We start from the raw sequence: 15,784 nt of genomic DNA on the forward strand, positions 1-15,784 counted from the left end.
CGCCCCCCCCCTCCACCCTTCCCGCCGTCCGGGAGCTCGGCGCGCTGCTCCGGAGGCTCGGGGCAGCCCGGGAGCCCAGCGTCTTGTTTGATGTCGCGCTCCCCCCGCCCTTCCAGCCCTTCTGCAGGCTTGGAGGCCGCCAGAGGCCTGGCACACATTTCTCAGACACTTCATTCCTTCCTTCCTCCTAGCTCCCCACTGAGATAATGTTGTAAATGGTTCCACCAGATCTCGTCCGGCTGAGATTCAGCGGTTCCTGACTCGGGGTGACCTTGGGCAAGCCCCTCTCGTTCTTTCATTCTGTAGCGCACGCTCTGTGCCAGGCACTGTGGTAAACCGTGGCATCACCAGGAGGAGACATACAGTGGCAGTCTGCAAGGAGTTTTCAGTCAACTGGAGGCAGACAGACCCTGATTTTCTGATGGATGACCGGGCATTCCTCCATTATTCCTCTCTCTTAGGGCTTAGGTGATGGCCTGAGATATCAGGAGAACCTAAAGGAAGCACTAAACCACACTTGCATGGGCAACACTCTTGCCCGACTACCGGGGGCGGGGATGGGGGTGGGTGGGATACAGGGATGAATAAAATGGTTATTACCCTTGGGAAGCCTACAGCACAGAGTGCAGCTGACATCTTTTTCCCAGTATATTCCTCTGGTCCGCTCGAGAGAGACATCTGTGTGTCTAGATAGAAGTAAAATGCTGTGGAGCTTTAGGATAGTTAAATTACTAATAAGTGGGGGTATTCTGGAAAACTTCCAGGAGGAAATGGCATGTGCTTTGTATCTTGAAAAATAGATAGGATTGGGGCACTGGAAATATGAGTCATGGGGCTGGGGAAGATGGGAGTACCCACAGCATTAAAGGCCTACAGTCTGGAACCTGAGGTCCTGATTCAGGGAGCATGGTCTGGAGTCCAGTGTGTAAGACAGGAAGGAGTGTGAGAGGGGACTGAAGAAGGAGGCTTAAGGCCAAGTCACGAGACCCTTAAACATCTTGTTTAAGGACTTTAGCCTTATCTTCAGACAATGGAGAGCTAGGAAAGGGGCTTGAATAGAGCAGGGACGTCAAGGTTCTCCTTTAGAAGGACGGCTCTGGCAAAAGTGCGGAGAGAGGATTGCAGGATTTAGAGGCAGAGAGCCCAGTTAGGAGGATTCAAGCCGGTAAAGGAGATTCCTAAGTGCCAGGTGTAGACTGACACTCACCCGGAAGCGCCTGTCTAGAACCAGCTCACCTGGGCGTTGACTGCACACTGTCGGGTGACCCAAGTCCAGAAACCTGTCTACCCTTTCATGCCATGTTCCCCCACGACATGGGGTCTAACTAAAGAGTCATTGGACTCAGACTGAATTTACCTTCCAAGCATCGTTTCCATCTTCCAGGACAGCCCTCAAGTCGGCTGCTAAACCTTTACCTCATTGCAGGCTTGGTTTACTCACTCTTGCCCCTCAGGCTACTCTCTGGGATTTTCGTGTGTTTTCTTAACACACTGCGGAGCGGGCTGTGCCTGTCATGTTCTGAAGAAATGATGAACAATGTCTCCTTTGTGGACCCGCACCCTGGTCCAATGGGACCCGATTTTTCTTTCTTATTTTAAACAGATGGAACGGGGGTGATGACAGAAAATTGTCTGTTGCTTTTGAAAAAAAAAATGTGGAGTTTTCCTGCGTATTTGAAATCCTCTTGGTGAAAGGTGATGGGCCTCCGAAGTTACCCTCGTTTCTGCCATGCAAACTTTGCAAGCTTCTTAAAATGCTCTACTCAGCATCTGACTTTTTAAAAACTGCATAAATACTCTGACCCAGATTCTTCCAAGGAACTAAACCCTTCCCAGGGAAGCGTGTTAACCCTTTCCAGGTTCCCCCCAAGTCTGTGAGAGCCAGTGACTTCCTCCATTAAGTTCTGCTATGACATTGACTGCGGTCTGCTGTTGTGCCCTAATTAACTAGCTGGGTATGCCACCCCCTGTCCCTTCTAGCCTAAAAGTCTTTTTTTTTTTTTTGTCTCTAACCCTGTCATCTCCTCAGGATTGGGCCCCCTGAAGGTGCATGGAGAATGCTGATTATAGTCAGGTTAGGGTCTCACTGCTGTGTCTGAAGCAGCCCTCATGGGTCAGATAGTTAATCAACAACCCTTTTATTGCCACTTTAGGAGTGCTTAGACTGGTAGAATGAGCAAATAACTTACACACACACACACACACACACACACACACACACACATTTTTTGAGAGACAGAGGGGTCAGTCAAGTAACCAGAAATTTGCCACGAATTTGTCTCTGGACGGAAGAGAAACAAAAAAACCCCGAACCCATGAAATCTCTGGCCCTCCACCCTAATAACTCAAGAAGAAAATTTCTTTGGAAATGTCCTTATACACTATTTTTCAGTATCCTTACTTATCCTGGGCAGTGAAAATAGGACCAAGCTGACACTCTTTCCACCCCTTCTCAAATGGGGAACGAAGATCCTACCCTCAAGGAAGGTGGCATTGGAAGCCTCCCCATAGATAGAACGGCCTTTATTTTTCAGTCCTCCCCCCACCCTGAAAGCAAAGGGAAAACTGAACCCTGTTCATCAGCAGAGGTCACTTCTTTGATCCCACTGTGAGACCAGCAGAACACAGGGACTCTTTCCCACTGTATCATGCCAGAGAAGTAGGGCCAGGGGCTGCTCTGTTTATCCCTGTCCCACTCTCTGGCCCACTAGTGGTGATTTTCTGTCTTCTGACATCACCTGTTTGCTTTCAACCATAAAACAAATAACTGCACCTTTAGTGAGACTCCGCTTTGTCCCTAGGTATCAGAATGGTTTGTGGGTTTGGTTTAAAGCGGCAGAAAAGACAGAGAGTGAGAGAAGAAAAAAAGGTATTTTGCCTGAGGACTTGAAGCTCCTCCCCCCCCCCCCNTAGCCCCCCCCCCCCCCCCCCCCCCGTTTTCCTCCGCTTGACTGACTTTCTCACACTCGGATTCCCTGCAGCCTGCCAGAGCCCCGGGAGCTGCCCTGCCAAGAGCTATCCTGGGAGAGCTATTGAAAGAGCCTCGAGTAAGTACACACGGGGCGGATTTCTCCTCCCCCAGTGCCTGCTCCGCACCTGTACAGGGAGCAGTCCCACACATATCACCTGATCGCAGCCTTTTCAGAGACCGTGAGAAAAATAAAGCCCGGGATAGAAGAGATGTTTGTTGTCTGTGCAGGCAGCTCCCCGCAGTCCGAGTGCCCAGAAACAGCACGTTGCCGCCGACGGTGGGGCGGTGCACGCGTGTGTGCCGGCCGGCGAGCCTGGTGGGAAGGGGCGGGGAGCCGGAGGTCACCTGCAGGCTGACGGCGTCCCTGCCTGCATTTTCTGGCACCCGCCTGACCGGTAGTTGTGACCCCTCGCTAGAATCATGATTGTGGTCCTTCTAGATAAAAGCCCATATATGCTCGTGATGGCAGAATTCACAACCGGGATTTCTTACCGTAAGTTTCACGGACGAATGCCTGCCCCCGCCCCCTCTTCCGGGGAACCTGAAAAATGCCTGAAATGGAATTCAAAATTAAGTCTACATGCATATTTGGCAGTAGCTTAATACACACTTTTTGAATGAATGAATGAATCAATGAATGCATCTTTTTTTTTTTTTGTAAGAGGAGGGTCCATAGCTTTCAGCAGAATTTCAAAGCTTCTTGGGACCCAGAAAGGTGGAGGAAACTGATCTAGGCCTCTCCACTTACAAGGGTGTACTCCAAGCCCCAGAGGGGGCAAGGGACCGGCTTCAGGGCCTACAGCAACCTAGGGCCAGAGTGCGAGCCAGCAGCCAGCTTGGAGCCCTTCCCACCACACCACGGTGTTGTGGTCCCGGGGAAATTCAGGGTGGGGTTTACAGGGCTGTGCTCACCACCAAAGCCTGGATTTAAAATAGACACATTAATGAAAGTACTTTGAATTTCCAGAACTTTTTTTTTTTGTTTTACATTCTGAGGCACTTGAGCCTCTCTGCACCCAGTTTTTGGATGGAGAAAGGGCTAGGCAAGAAAGCCAAGTGTTTATTAAGAGGAGAGGATTCAGGAATGCTTGGAACAAGAGGCCTGGTTGCCATGAAGAGGCATTAGAAACAACTGCAACTCTGCATTCCATCTTTGATAAAAATAAGTTGCTCCTTCTGAACAAAACTGCCTGGTCGGTTTCTAGCCAAGCGGGGACCTCGACGTGCAAACGGGGTGGAGGCGGAAAACAGAAGCTTTTGGCATTGGCTAATAGCAGCCTGTAATGCTTTCTGCACCCCACTCCCCACCCCCCTTGGAAAACTTGACCAAGCCAGTGAGACCAGGGGAATGTGCACTTTTCTGATGGGCCCTGAAAAAGGATGGTTGCCAAGAAAGCCTTTTCCAAAGTGGGGGGCAGGGTGCTCTGGAATGGCTTACCTCCCACATTGGGCACAGTCACAGCAGCGGTGCGGTGGGAAGGCTCTAAACTTGCTTTTAGCTGACCTTTACCCTCTGAACAGGGCTGCAGTGAGGCAAACCTGCAAGCCCAGGGATGAAGAGGGCATTTCCTAGGGAGTACAGGGTCACTAACTTGGCACCCCTCCGTGTGAAAGGCTCAATACTTCACCTGGGGCCAGTGCTTGTGGGAGGGGGTGCTCTGGAAGGCTCAAGAAGGTGGGGGTGAAGCCTAGCCCCTTTCAACCCAGGCTGTGCATTTGTTTGGCTTGCTGATGGCCGCTCAAATTGTGACATCAGATCAAATTGCTCTAAAAATCAAAAAAAATAAAATAAAATAAAATAAAACCCTCAGCTGGCCAGGAAAACCATTAGGATAAAACTTAGGGCCTGAAAATGATATGGGATGAATGTTGCAACATTTTTTTTTTGTTTCATTTATTTTTATTTATTTTTTTTAAATTTTATTTTATTACATTATGTTAATCACCATACAGTACATCCCCAGATTCCGATGCAAAGTTTGATGCTTCATTAGTTGTGTATAACACCCAGTGCACCATGCAATACGTGCCCTCCTTACTACCCATCACCAGTCTATCCCCTTCCCCCACCCCCTCCCCTCTGAAGTCTTCAGTTTGTTTCTCATAGTCCATAGTCTCTCATGTTTCATTCCGCCTTCTGATTACCCCCCTTTTCTTTATCCCTTTCTTCCCCTACCGATCCTCCTAGTTCTTATGTTCCATAGATGAGAGAAATCATATGATAATTGTCTTTCTCTGCTTGACTTATTTCACTTAGCATTATCTCCTCCATGTTGCAACATTTTTAAATTAAAATCTCCATCATTAGTATCCTCACATCATTTCTCCCCTTATAGGAAAAGGGTCAAGGGACCCAGGGGAAGAGAACTAAGAGGTGGTATAATTGAGCCCAAGAGAAGTGACTTGCCCAAGGTTCAGCAGCCTCTCCAAGAGGAAATAGCAAAGCCAGAATTAGGCTTAGATTTTCTGCTCACCAGTCCAGAAACCCACCTCACCATATTGCTCCGAAAACATTTTGAGATACCATTTACAAGCGGCTCACATTGCCACCGAAGATAGATTTTCCAATCGCCAGCTTGAGCTACCTGCTGGTGAGTGATTTTGGTCACGTGACAGACCATGCCCAGCGCAGAGCATGGGTAAATTCCAGGCTTTGCTGCGCTATGATTTTCTTCCGGATTTGCCCATCACCCTATAACCTCTGGAAAAGAAACGATCTTGATTTCTGAGTTCCAGGAGCTAGGAAGCCCCTTGCAGGGGCCGCACAGAATAGGTCAGCCTGCCTCTCAGTCACACATGCAAACCAAGCCACAGACCATCCCTCCTTTCTTCTAATTGCCAACCTGTTTCCCTTATTTGTGCTCTGAAAGGAAGGGGGAGGGGCGGAGAGAGAACACGTCCAGGCCCTTGAATCTACGCTTCGTCAATTCTAGGCTTTTATCAGGACCAGAGAAGATGTAATGATGTTGGAGCACAAAGACATTGAACTGCTGGCTGATGTCACGAGTAGCAGAGGGAGAGGTGAGAAATCTCGTGGATTTTCCAAGTGGTTGATAGATGGCATGTGCATGTGAAATATAGATTTTTCAGGCTTAGGGAATAAGAGAAGACGGGTTAGGCAGCTGCCACGGCCACGGCTTAAGATTGTGGTGGTCTCCAGCACGGTTGGGGCCTTCGGGTCTCGTCCACAGAGTTGGCGGTAACTGTCCCCTGCCTGGTAGTACTTGACAGATGGCAGGGCACTTTCTAGCCCATTACAGCATTTTGTCTTCATATATGGTTTTATGATCTAGAAGGATTTTGGTGGAGGCTCAGGAAGGAAGAGAAAATTCAAGCAGTCAGTGCAGGAGGCATTTGGCTAGGCCATGGGCTACAGGGGGCACAGGATAAAGGATAGGTAAGCTTTCTGGAAAACAGTACCTTTAGAAAGACAAGGCAGGGCAGGGAGCTTCGCAGCCAGGGGAGAATCAACTTTTCTTTCTCAGCCATGGGCAAAAATAGAGTTTCCAGAAAAATGGAACAGAGGGGAGAAGAGAGATGTCTGTCAACTTGGTATAGAATATTGGTAATCCAGAGGACACATCCTTGGGAGTGTGTGTGTGTGGGAAGCAAGGAGGAAGTGTCCTTTCTTGTGATGGGAAGCAAGGTGGGGGAGAAGAAGAGAGGGGAAGGAATCCCACTTAGCAAGAAGATGACCAAGCGGGTTCTGGAAAGGATACAGAAAAGGCAATGGCCATAGTCTTCCCAGTCTTCCCTGGACTGAGGCTTAGTTCAGCAGCCAGTGCTTCTCAGAGGGAGACAGGGGCTATGAGTGAGGGGCCCTTATAAAATCTGGCACCTGCATTACCTCTCTTCACTAGTTTGTTCCGTGCTGTTTGTATTGCTGTAGACATAACATAAACTCCCACAGACTGGACAAGGTGGTGGGAGTGTTTGGGGTGACAGCAGGGAATGGGGGTGGGCACAGGGTGACTGCATCTTGCTCCGTGGTTAGTCTGAGGGCCATGGTCTTGGCGAGGAGGTACCTGTGTGGCTCAGAACGAAGGGGGAGGCAAGCCCCTCGAATCCTCGCAGTGCCAGGGAAAGGACCAAGGACCACGTGTTCAACCCCAGCTCCCTGACCACTGTGGGCATTTGCCAACATCATGCAGTGCCTTGGGGATCCCCTCAGCCCCACTCTGCGTGAGGCGTTCTGTGAGATAGGGAAAGGGAACCTCTGCTTTTGCAGGGTTGGGCGTCCACAGGGCAGCCTTGACTGACATCCGACAGGGGCCAGGGAGGACGAGCTCTGTGGTAACACGCTGGCGTGTAGCAGGCTTGCCTGAGTGATGGAAGTCTCTTGATAAAGTCCCAGAGCATGGACGGCTCCTGGAGGAGGTTGCCAAGCCGTGCGTATATCCAGCACGTACCCAGCCGGGGCCGTTTTCTCTCTAGCCTTCCATAGCCATCGAGGGACCCAGCACTCACGTTCAAGTGTTTGATCTCCTTGTCCTGGGTGGCGATTCACCGTCTTCGCCTGCCCTCCAAAGTCCTGGCACTCGGGACAGGCCTAGACTCGGTGTCTAGGCCTACTCGTTACCTGGACAGAAGGGTAGAGTCCCAGCTTGTTTTCTGTGGATCGAGGAACCTGTGTTGATGGTGGTGAGGTGACTGAGTCAAGGATTGAAACTGTCCAATTTCCAGTTGCCTGTTTCACTGACTTCAGTTCTGTGACGATTTTTGAGCACCTACTATGTGTAAGGCAGAACTACATGCCTCTTCTGACAGAACTTCCATCCCTGCTGCTGTTTGAATGCTGGTCATCTGTGCAAAGTGGTGAGATTTTTGTTAGAAAATTTTCCCCTTTGCCTCCCACTTTCTTCATTTCTATTCCTTCTCTGATAAAACAAAACAAAAAAAGCTCTGAAACTCCTTATGGTGTCTGGCACCCCCAAATCTTTGGAGAATAAATGCATGAATGAACTTTGACTTAAGGCAATAGGTTTTATTGGCAATTGGGTGAAACCCTCAGAGGGTCAGTGTGTTTTTCCGATTTTCCTTGGTTGCAGAATCTAAAAGGTGAGGTAACTTTGACCGCTCCTGGTGGCCCCCTCTGGCCAGCTGGGCTGTCCCCCCGCAGACAGCTCTTCTCTGTTGCATTCAGGTGAATTTAGAGGAGTCTGTGGCTGTCCGTATTTTCCCAGGCCTATCTTTATTGATGGTTATTAAAGGCACACCACCACATGGCAATACGAAAGTACAAAGCCATTCCCAGGGTAAGGTGCGTGGGAAGAAGTGAGATACTGAGCTCCCAAACCATTCTACTGTAATCGCGGTCTGCCAAATCGATGGATAGTTAATCAGTAAGATTCGGGCAGCCAGGGTCCACCGCTGGGCAGCAGATGGGAAGGGGGGAAAGGCTGGTGGGGAGATCACTGTTCTTTCTGGAAAACTGGGAAAGAAATTGAGAAGGAGGTCACCTGGGAAAGGAGAGCCTGGTGGGCGGTCTCCCGGGTGGAGCAGGAGCCTGCAAACGGTCCGAGGAAGGACCCCTGCTGACCTCTTCGCTGGCCCTCACACTCTGTTCATGCCAGCCCCTCGCGGAAGATTCTGTGTAACCAAGAGGGACGGCGTAATCGTGTGCACACACGCTGGGTTTAATATGTGTAAATACAGCACACAAAAACACCAGTTTTTATAGAGCACCCCAACACACCTGTTGCTTTATGATGCTGATGATATTGATAAAGGGGCCCGTAAAGTTGAGGTGAAATGGCCTCATATTTAAATAGGAACTTCAAGTGTTTTACAGCTGAGATTGGACTGACCTGGTGATTATTTCTGTTAGGAATGTTGTACACATATCTCTCGATCCGTTCAGGGATAACTATAGCAGTGTGGCTAAAAGGCAATGACGATGGAGCCAGACTGCCTCGGTTCATGTTCCAGCTTGTTTGTTTTCTAGCTATGTGACCTAACGCTTCTGTACCTCGATTTCCCTCCCTGTTCAATGGGAGGGAGATAGTCCTAGTGCTTATAGGATTGCTGTGGGGACTGATATATAGAGTGCTTAGAATGGGGCCTGGCACGTTACCGATACAATATAAGTTTTGAGCTGCTTCTCTCAGTGCTCTCTGTGTATCCCCAGCGTGTAAGATAGGTAGCCTTGTTGATCAGAAAGAAAATCATAAGATGTTAGTTAATATTTTCTAAGAAATGGATGGGCAACCACTGTGGTAAATTGGTCCACGAATATTTGGCAAAGCCAAGGCTTCAGCCAGTCTTTTATGAGTCACAGGCTGGGGGACCAGGAGGAACCTAAAAAATTATCTGGCTCCGGGGCGCCCGGGTGGCTCAGTCGGTTGAGTGTCCGACTCTTGATTTCTGCTCGGGTCATGATCTCAGGTTCGTGGGATCCAGCCCAGTGTTGGGCTCCATGCTGGGCGTGGGGCCTGCTTGGGATTCTCTCTCTCCCTCTGCCCCTCCCCCCACCCCTTGCTCTCATGCATACACACGCACTCACTCTCTCTCTCAAAAAAATATTATCTGGCTCCTTCTCCTTTTCCAGAGAAGACGGTCCCTACCACACAAATAGCCCTTTGGGTAGCCCTGCTTTGAATCATTGAACCGAGCCTCAGGCCCGCAGAAGGGAGAATTCTGGGTGCAGGCAAGGGCATCAGTGTGGTCCTGGCGCACAAGATGTGTGGGATGGCCCGGCCCCGCAGGGGGCTATGGGATGAGCTGCAGAGGGACACTTAAGGCACGGGAGCAAACGTGGGCAGGCCCTCACTGGAGCCAGTCACACTCACATGACATACGACTGGTGGAAAGATGAGCGTCGGAGGCCTTTCCTGCCCCAGGAGGTTCTTGTAGAGGACAGTAGAGCTTATGGTCCCGACTCTGTCGCTTCTGAGAGTGAAAGGTAGTGCTGTTCAGGTTCTGTCAGGACATCAGACATAACTTGGGACTCGTGGCCATCCTAGTTCTGTGGCCTGTGCTACGTTGTTCCTCTGGCTAGTCAGCTGTCTTTTTATCAGAGATACTTCCTAAGAAGGAATATTATTTTTAGTCACTAATGTCATAGCACTTCTATGTCTCTGGAAGGTGATGCCATTGATATACCTTCCCTGAAGGGAGGAACCCCACTGTGGCGCCTAGAGGACCTTATTCAGTGTATCTAGGAGAAGGGAGGGTCTGAGGGAGGCCCTGTAATGGTTGGACTGTTGCTTAAGGTATGTTTGACAGGACTTGGTCTCCTCTTCCATAGAGCAGACATGCTTTGGGCCTCCCCACCTTCCGGTCTGCACCAGGCTGTCCGTTTGCGTAGCGATACCACCAGCGACCCCTGAGCCTGCCAAGCATGGCCGACAACATCCGTTTCTCTTTCGCATGTGAATGCAAAGAAAGCAAGTGCTATAATTTGAAATCCAGGCCCTTGTTTAATGGCAGGAGGAAGATCCCAAAGCAAAGAGCTTTTTCCCCACCTGAAACACTTGCCCTTTTCGTCTTATATTTGACTAAGTCTTTTATGGAAAAAAACAACAAAAAAACCCCCAAAACACTTTTTTTTTTTCTGAATAGGTCAAAGTCAAGGTTTGCTCTTTGTTATTTTCTTAAAAAAAGACAAGAGAGAAAAGAAAACTGGGTCCCTTGCCTGAGTGTTCTCCTATGTGCCTATTTAATGATTAATAATACCTTGTGGGCTATTGTTTGATGTGGCCTCTGCTGGTTTGAACAGGAGAATACTGATTCACTCTTGAGGCATTTATGAATCACAAGTGTTTACCCTGAGACAATAAACGAAAGGGGGAGATTGAAAAAAAAAAAAACCACCCAAATATGTTGAATTCTTTGAGCAAAAGCTGGAGATAACAGGGGATCTTAGTCTTTGATACCCTGTGTGGGGCCCACGGCTTTCTCTCACAGAATAAAGACCATGTCAAATGACCAAGATGAGGCATTTGAGTTTTATAGATTTTTCCTTTCACTTGCCGACAGGGTTGAGGCAAGGTTTCCCCTTGTTTTCCAGGTCACACGCACCCCTTGTCTTCCTGCCTGTCTGGTGCCTGCATGTCAGTCGTTTATAAGGGAGTTTCTGGACGGGTCTTTAGGGGCACTCTTTCCCAGAGAGGGTGGATTCAAGCCATGGAGAGACCTGATAGGCCTCGGTGACAGACCAGACCAGGGCGGCTAAGGACAAGCCCCTAGATGACACCTGGTTTGTCACCTGAACAACGAATTCTTCCACAGTTCCACTTGCAACAATAGGTCCTACACTTATTTTCCATGCTTTCTGAACCCTAGAGTTGAGTGAAAAAAAGATTGCTACATTTGCTTTTATGGCCCTTTAAATTTTTTTTTTTTGAGATAATTTTAGACTTACAGAAAAGTTGCAACAATAGTGAGGGAGTTCTCCTACCCTTTCACCAATTTCCCCTCCGATCATCGTCCTCCTTAACCATAGAGCAGTCATCAGCACTGAGCAAAGAATCTTGGTCCAGGGCTCTAAACTACAGACTTCTTTCCGATTTCATNCTAAAACACAGACTTTTTTTCGATTTTATTTTTTTTTTTTTTTTTTTTTTTTTTTTTTTTTTTTTTTTTTTTTTTTTTACTCCTTTTCCGGGAGCCCATTCAGGATTCCAGGTGGATTGAGTTGTCTGGTGTCCTCAGTCTCCTTCTCTCTGTGACAGTTCCGAAGTCTCCTCGTTTTCATGATGCTTTTAAGAGTACTGACCGGTTGTTTTTATAGCATGGCCTCCTGGGGTCTGTGTGCTGTGTTCTCGTGATTATGTCAGGGAGCTGCGCTTCTGGCGAGCACGTGTCAGAGGCCGTGTGTCCCTTCCAGGGCAGCAGGAGCAGGGGTGACATGATGCTGTTGTATTTCACTGCTGCTCTTAACCATGATTATGAGGGTAGGACAGTTTCTGCCAGGGTTGTCCACTGTAATGTGGTGATTTCCCCCTTCCTATTCCCTAAATATTTTTGGGGGGCGGGAATACTTCAAGATTCTGCAAATATGCTGTTTCTGCTAACAGTTCTGCCCACCAAACTTTGAATCTATCCAAGGATCTTGCCTGTGGCAATTACTGCTGTAGTCATCTAATAGTGATTTTTGATCTCCCTCACTCTTTTTACATTTATCAATTGGAACTCTCTTTCAGGAGGGATTGCATGAGGTTACGTGTGATAAAACGGAAATAAGAAATCCATACTCTTTTGGAGCCTACATCTTAGAAGGGAGGATAGACAAGCAAAATAAATTGAGTGGGGTGGGTAGTGTATTAATAAGTGACAAGTACTATAGAGAACAATCAAGTAGGGGAAGGGAGGGGGAAGTGCAGGGAGCAGTGGGTTTGAACTGCATGGTCAGGGAAGACCTCTGAGAGAAGTCTCGAAGCTGGGGAGGGAACCAGTGTGTGAATACCTGGGGGGAAGCTTTCTAAAGAGGAGAAACTGCAGATGCAAAGGCCCTGAGTCAGGACCACGCCTCGCTATGGGCCATAGGAAAGTCAGGAGGCCAGCGTGGCTGGTGCAAAGTGAGCAAAATGCCAAGGGGAGAGAGGGGAGAAGGAAGCGGGGAGTGACAGACTAGATGCTGCGGGCTTGGGGCTGTGGCTCTGATGGAGGCCGGAGCCAGGCCAAGGTTTTGAGCAGAGGGGTCGCAGACTATACTTCGTGTTACTAAAAGATCACGTTGGCTGCCCTGTGGTGGGCAAGGGTGGAGGCAAGGAGGGCGCAGGTAGGAACCCTAGCATTCATCCAGAAGGTGGTCGCACTGCGGGTGTATTGCGAAGAGAGAGCTACCACTGCCAGGATGGGGCTTCCTCGTGGCCAGCAGCTTCGGCCTGCCTCCAGACCCCCCAGGGGCAGATCCTTCCTCCCCGGCCTTGAAGTGGGGCTTCAGGCTCCGAGGAGCGCTGGCTGGCTACATTTACTCCAGGCACCGCAGCCTCTGCTGGGAGCCTTCTGTCACCTGGGTCCACCTTCCCTCTCTCAGCAGTGCACAGCAAGCCTCTCCCTGCCCCGGGGCCAAGCTTCTGCTCTGGTCCACCCACCGCCTCCCATCTTCCCCAGATCCTTCCCAACCTCCGAGGAGGCAGCCCTCCAGCCCCGCTTTCTGAACACCTGCCCCTCTGTGGGGGACACTCACCAGATCCGCTTCACACGTGCAGCCCCTGGAGACAGATCACAGATGCACGTGGAGTCTCAGGGCCCCTTAGACACCAGGACCGGCCCCAAGTGCCTCAGCGGCCTGTCAGCTGGTCTGTTGGTGTCTGGCATACCTTAAGAATGAAGCGGTTATGTTTCCTCTTAATCACGTAAGTACATTTTGCGTTATACTCCACATATGTTCTTATTTCCTTCAATATAAAAATAACGTTTCTGACTCTCCCTCTGCCTAACTCTTCAAGTCAAATGGAAATTCCAGATTTGCTCTCGTTGGGCTATGCCGTACCCGTAGAGGGGTGCTGTAAAAAAATAGTTTGAGAAGTCACGTGAGGGGTGCAGGGAGAGGTAGACGTCACCGAGGGCTCATTTGCTGCTCTTGGATTTCTCTTTATCTGGTGATCGATTTAACTTTAAAATATGCATATGGTTAAAAATTTCAAGGAGTACCAAAGGGTAGATCCTGAAAAGTCACCCTTCCATCTGTGGCCCCCAGCCCCCAAGCCCTGTCTTGAGGGCAGCCACTCTTACTCATCCCTTATATACCAGTCCGGGGCCGGCTAATGCACAGTCAATGGCTGGTAGCAGAAAGTGATGACCGCTTGAAGGTAAACTGAGGCACCATGAAACCCAGGCCCCAGCCACGTCCTTTCCAGGGCTAAGGAGGCTTCCATGCAGCAGGGTCAGCTAACCTGCCATTTCTATTATTGTCTTTGGTTCAGGCCCCCTAAGGGTAAGTTTGCAAGACCCCACGCCGGAGTGGGATTGGGACATTTGGCACTGCCCTGTGGCTCTGGGTCGGTGCCCTCACAGGGAGGTCTGCTGTCATTGAGCTAGTCCCTCCCGCAAAGTCAGACAGCCAGAGGGAGGAGCGCCGCCCAAAGCTACATTGGGAAGAAAGGCAGTTGGGGAGTGGGGGTGGGTGGGGAGCCAGCCCCTGCGCTGGGATTACAGCAATGACAGTGAGGTTTCGGGGGGCTTTCTCGTTCCTCCCCACTCCTCCTGTTCCTCAGAAGCTCACCTGAGAGGCAGTGCTCTTGGCCACCTTTCCCGTGGGAATTCAGCGCAGCCAGCAGAACCCCTGAACTCAGCTGGGCCACTGCCAGCAACCTTCCAGCCTTCCCCCACCCCCACCCCCCGCCGCTTACAGTGACATGATGTCATTTTTATTGAGGCAAGATTAGATTTTTTTCTAAGTTTGCAAAAGTGTGGTTCACATGATCTCTAGTACTTTTCCTATTGAGTGAAGACCACAGAGCTGCCAATTTCAATTTTCTTCAGCTTTTATCACTAGAAGAAGCTTAAAAGAAAAAAGGAAGGGGGAGAAAGGCTGAATGAAAATATTCCACTTGGCCCCGGCTGTTAGCGTGAGGTCGGCGGGGGACACCCGTATAGCCCGCTCCCTTTTGTGTAACTGGTGCAACAGGAAGATGTCAGAAGACTGGACGTGGCCCTCGGCGCTGGACAACACACAGTGTCCACTGGTCTGAAGGGTCTTCCTGCCGGGAAACAGAGGAGAGGGAAGGTACAACCTCGGGTCATTCACGGTCGTCAGGAGAGTATCAGAGAGGAGGCTGATCCTTCGAAGGACTATTGGGTAAAATAGACTCTAGGAAAAGTTTCCTCCTCTTTATTCTAATTTTACTCATCTTTGAGTCTCATCTTTGGGGGCAAGAGTTCCCGTTCATGCTTTCATTAGGCAGATTTATTGAGCACCTACTATGTACCTGGCTCTGCTGCAGATATGGGGTGAGTAAGGGAAAGTACAGGCCATTCACTGTTCTTTTGTTTTTTTTTTTTTACTAAGATTATTTATTTATTTATTTGACAGAGAGGGAGAGAGAGCAACAAGCAGGGGGACCGACGCAGGGCTCGATCCCAGGACCCTGGGATCATGACCTGAGCTAAAGGCAGACGCTTAACCGAATGAGCCACCCAGGTACCCTGCCATTCGCTGTTCTTTAAGGGAAATTGAAGAATGCCCATTTACATGGGTCGTGGTTTTTCAGGTGCCAACTCAGCCTTCAAAATGAGTTGGTGTGATGGAAAACTGTGAAAAACATGAGATCCAATCACATATTTGGGCATAAGATGAGAGAATGAGGTCTAGAAGAGTACAGGACATGCCAAAGAAATACATGTCTCAGGACGCCTGGGTGCTCAGTCCGTTAAGCATCTGCTTTTGGCTCAGGTCATGATCCCAGGGTCCTGCGATCGAGTCCCATATTAGGCTCCTTGCTTAGCGGGGAGCCTGCTTCTCCCTCTGCCTGCTACTCCCCCTGCTTATGTGCTCTGTCTCTGACAAATAAATAACTAAAAATAAAAATAAATATGTGTTTCCCGCTCCATAGGAGTCTTAAAGTAGAAACAGCATTCACATGACACCACCATTGACGGGCCATGTTCAGATTCCTGCTGGTATGTTCCTCACCACAGCCTGTGAAGTAGGACGGGCAAAATTTATCACAGCCCAACACTGCACCTGGCATGCGGTAGGTGCTCAGTGAGGGTTTGTTGAATAAATGTTGAGTAAACCCCCAATTTCCAGAGGTCAAACAGGTTCACAAGTAATCAAGAGATTGGTCCCAAGTCACTTGGGAGTAAGTGGCAGCGTCAAGACTTGAACTGAGAGGTCTTGCATTCACACATCAAAGCTCATCAGTA

At 49.4% G+C, this 15,784-nt stretch overlaps 1 long non-coding RNA gene across 2 annotated transcripts in view; it reads left to right on the top strand.

Annotated features, from left to right (window-relative positions):
* Positions 1-592: 592 nt before the first annotated feature.
* The window catches only part of LOC105239529, a 159,750-nt gene continuing 144,558 nt past the window's right edge, over positions 593-15,784 (top strand). Inside the window, exons 1-3 of one of the 2 annotated variants that reach the window (XR_004625662.1) lie at positions 593-2,869; positions 2,982-3,047; positions 5,905-5,992. This is a non-coding gene — a long non-coding RNA (uncharacterized LOC105239529). The remainder of the gene's footprint in view (positions 2,870-2,981; positions 3,048-5,904; positions 5,993-15,784) is intronic. The other variant, XR_004625661.1, reaches the window with a different exon arrangement.

This window comes from Ailuropoda melanoleuca, chromosome 1, assembly GCF_002007445.2.
Source record: "Ailuropoda melanoleuca isolate Jingjing chromosome 1, ASM200744v2, whole genome shotgun sequence".
Classification (NCBI taxonomy): Eukaryota; Metazoa; Chordata; class Mammalia; order Carnivora; family Ursidae; genus Ailuropoda; species Ailuropoda melanoleuca.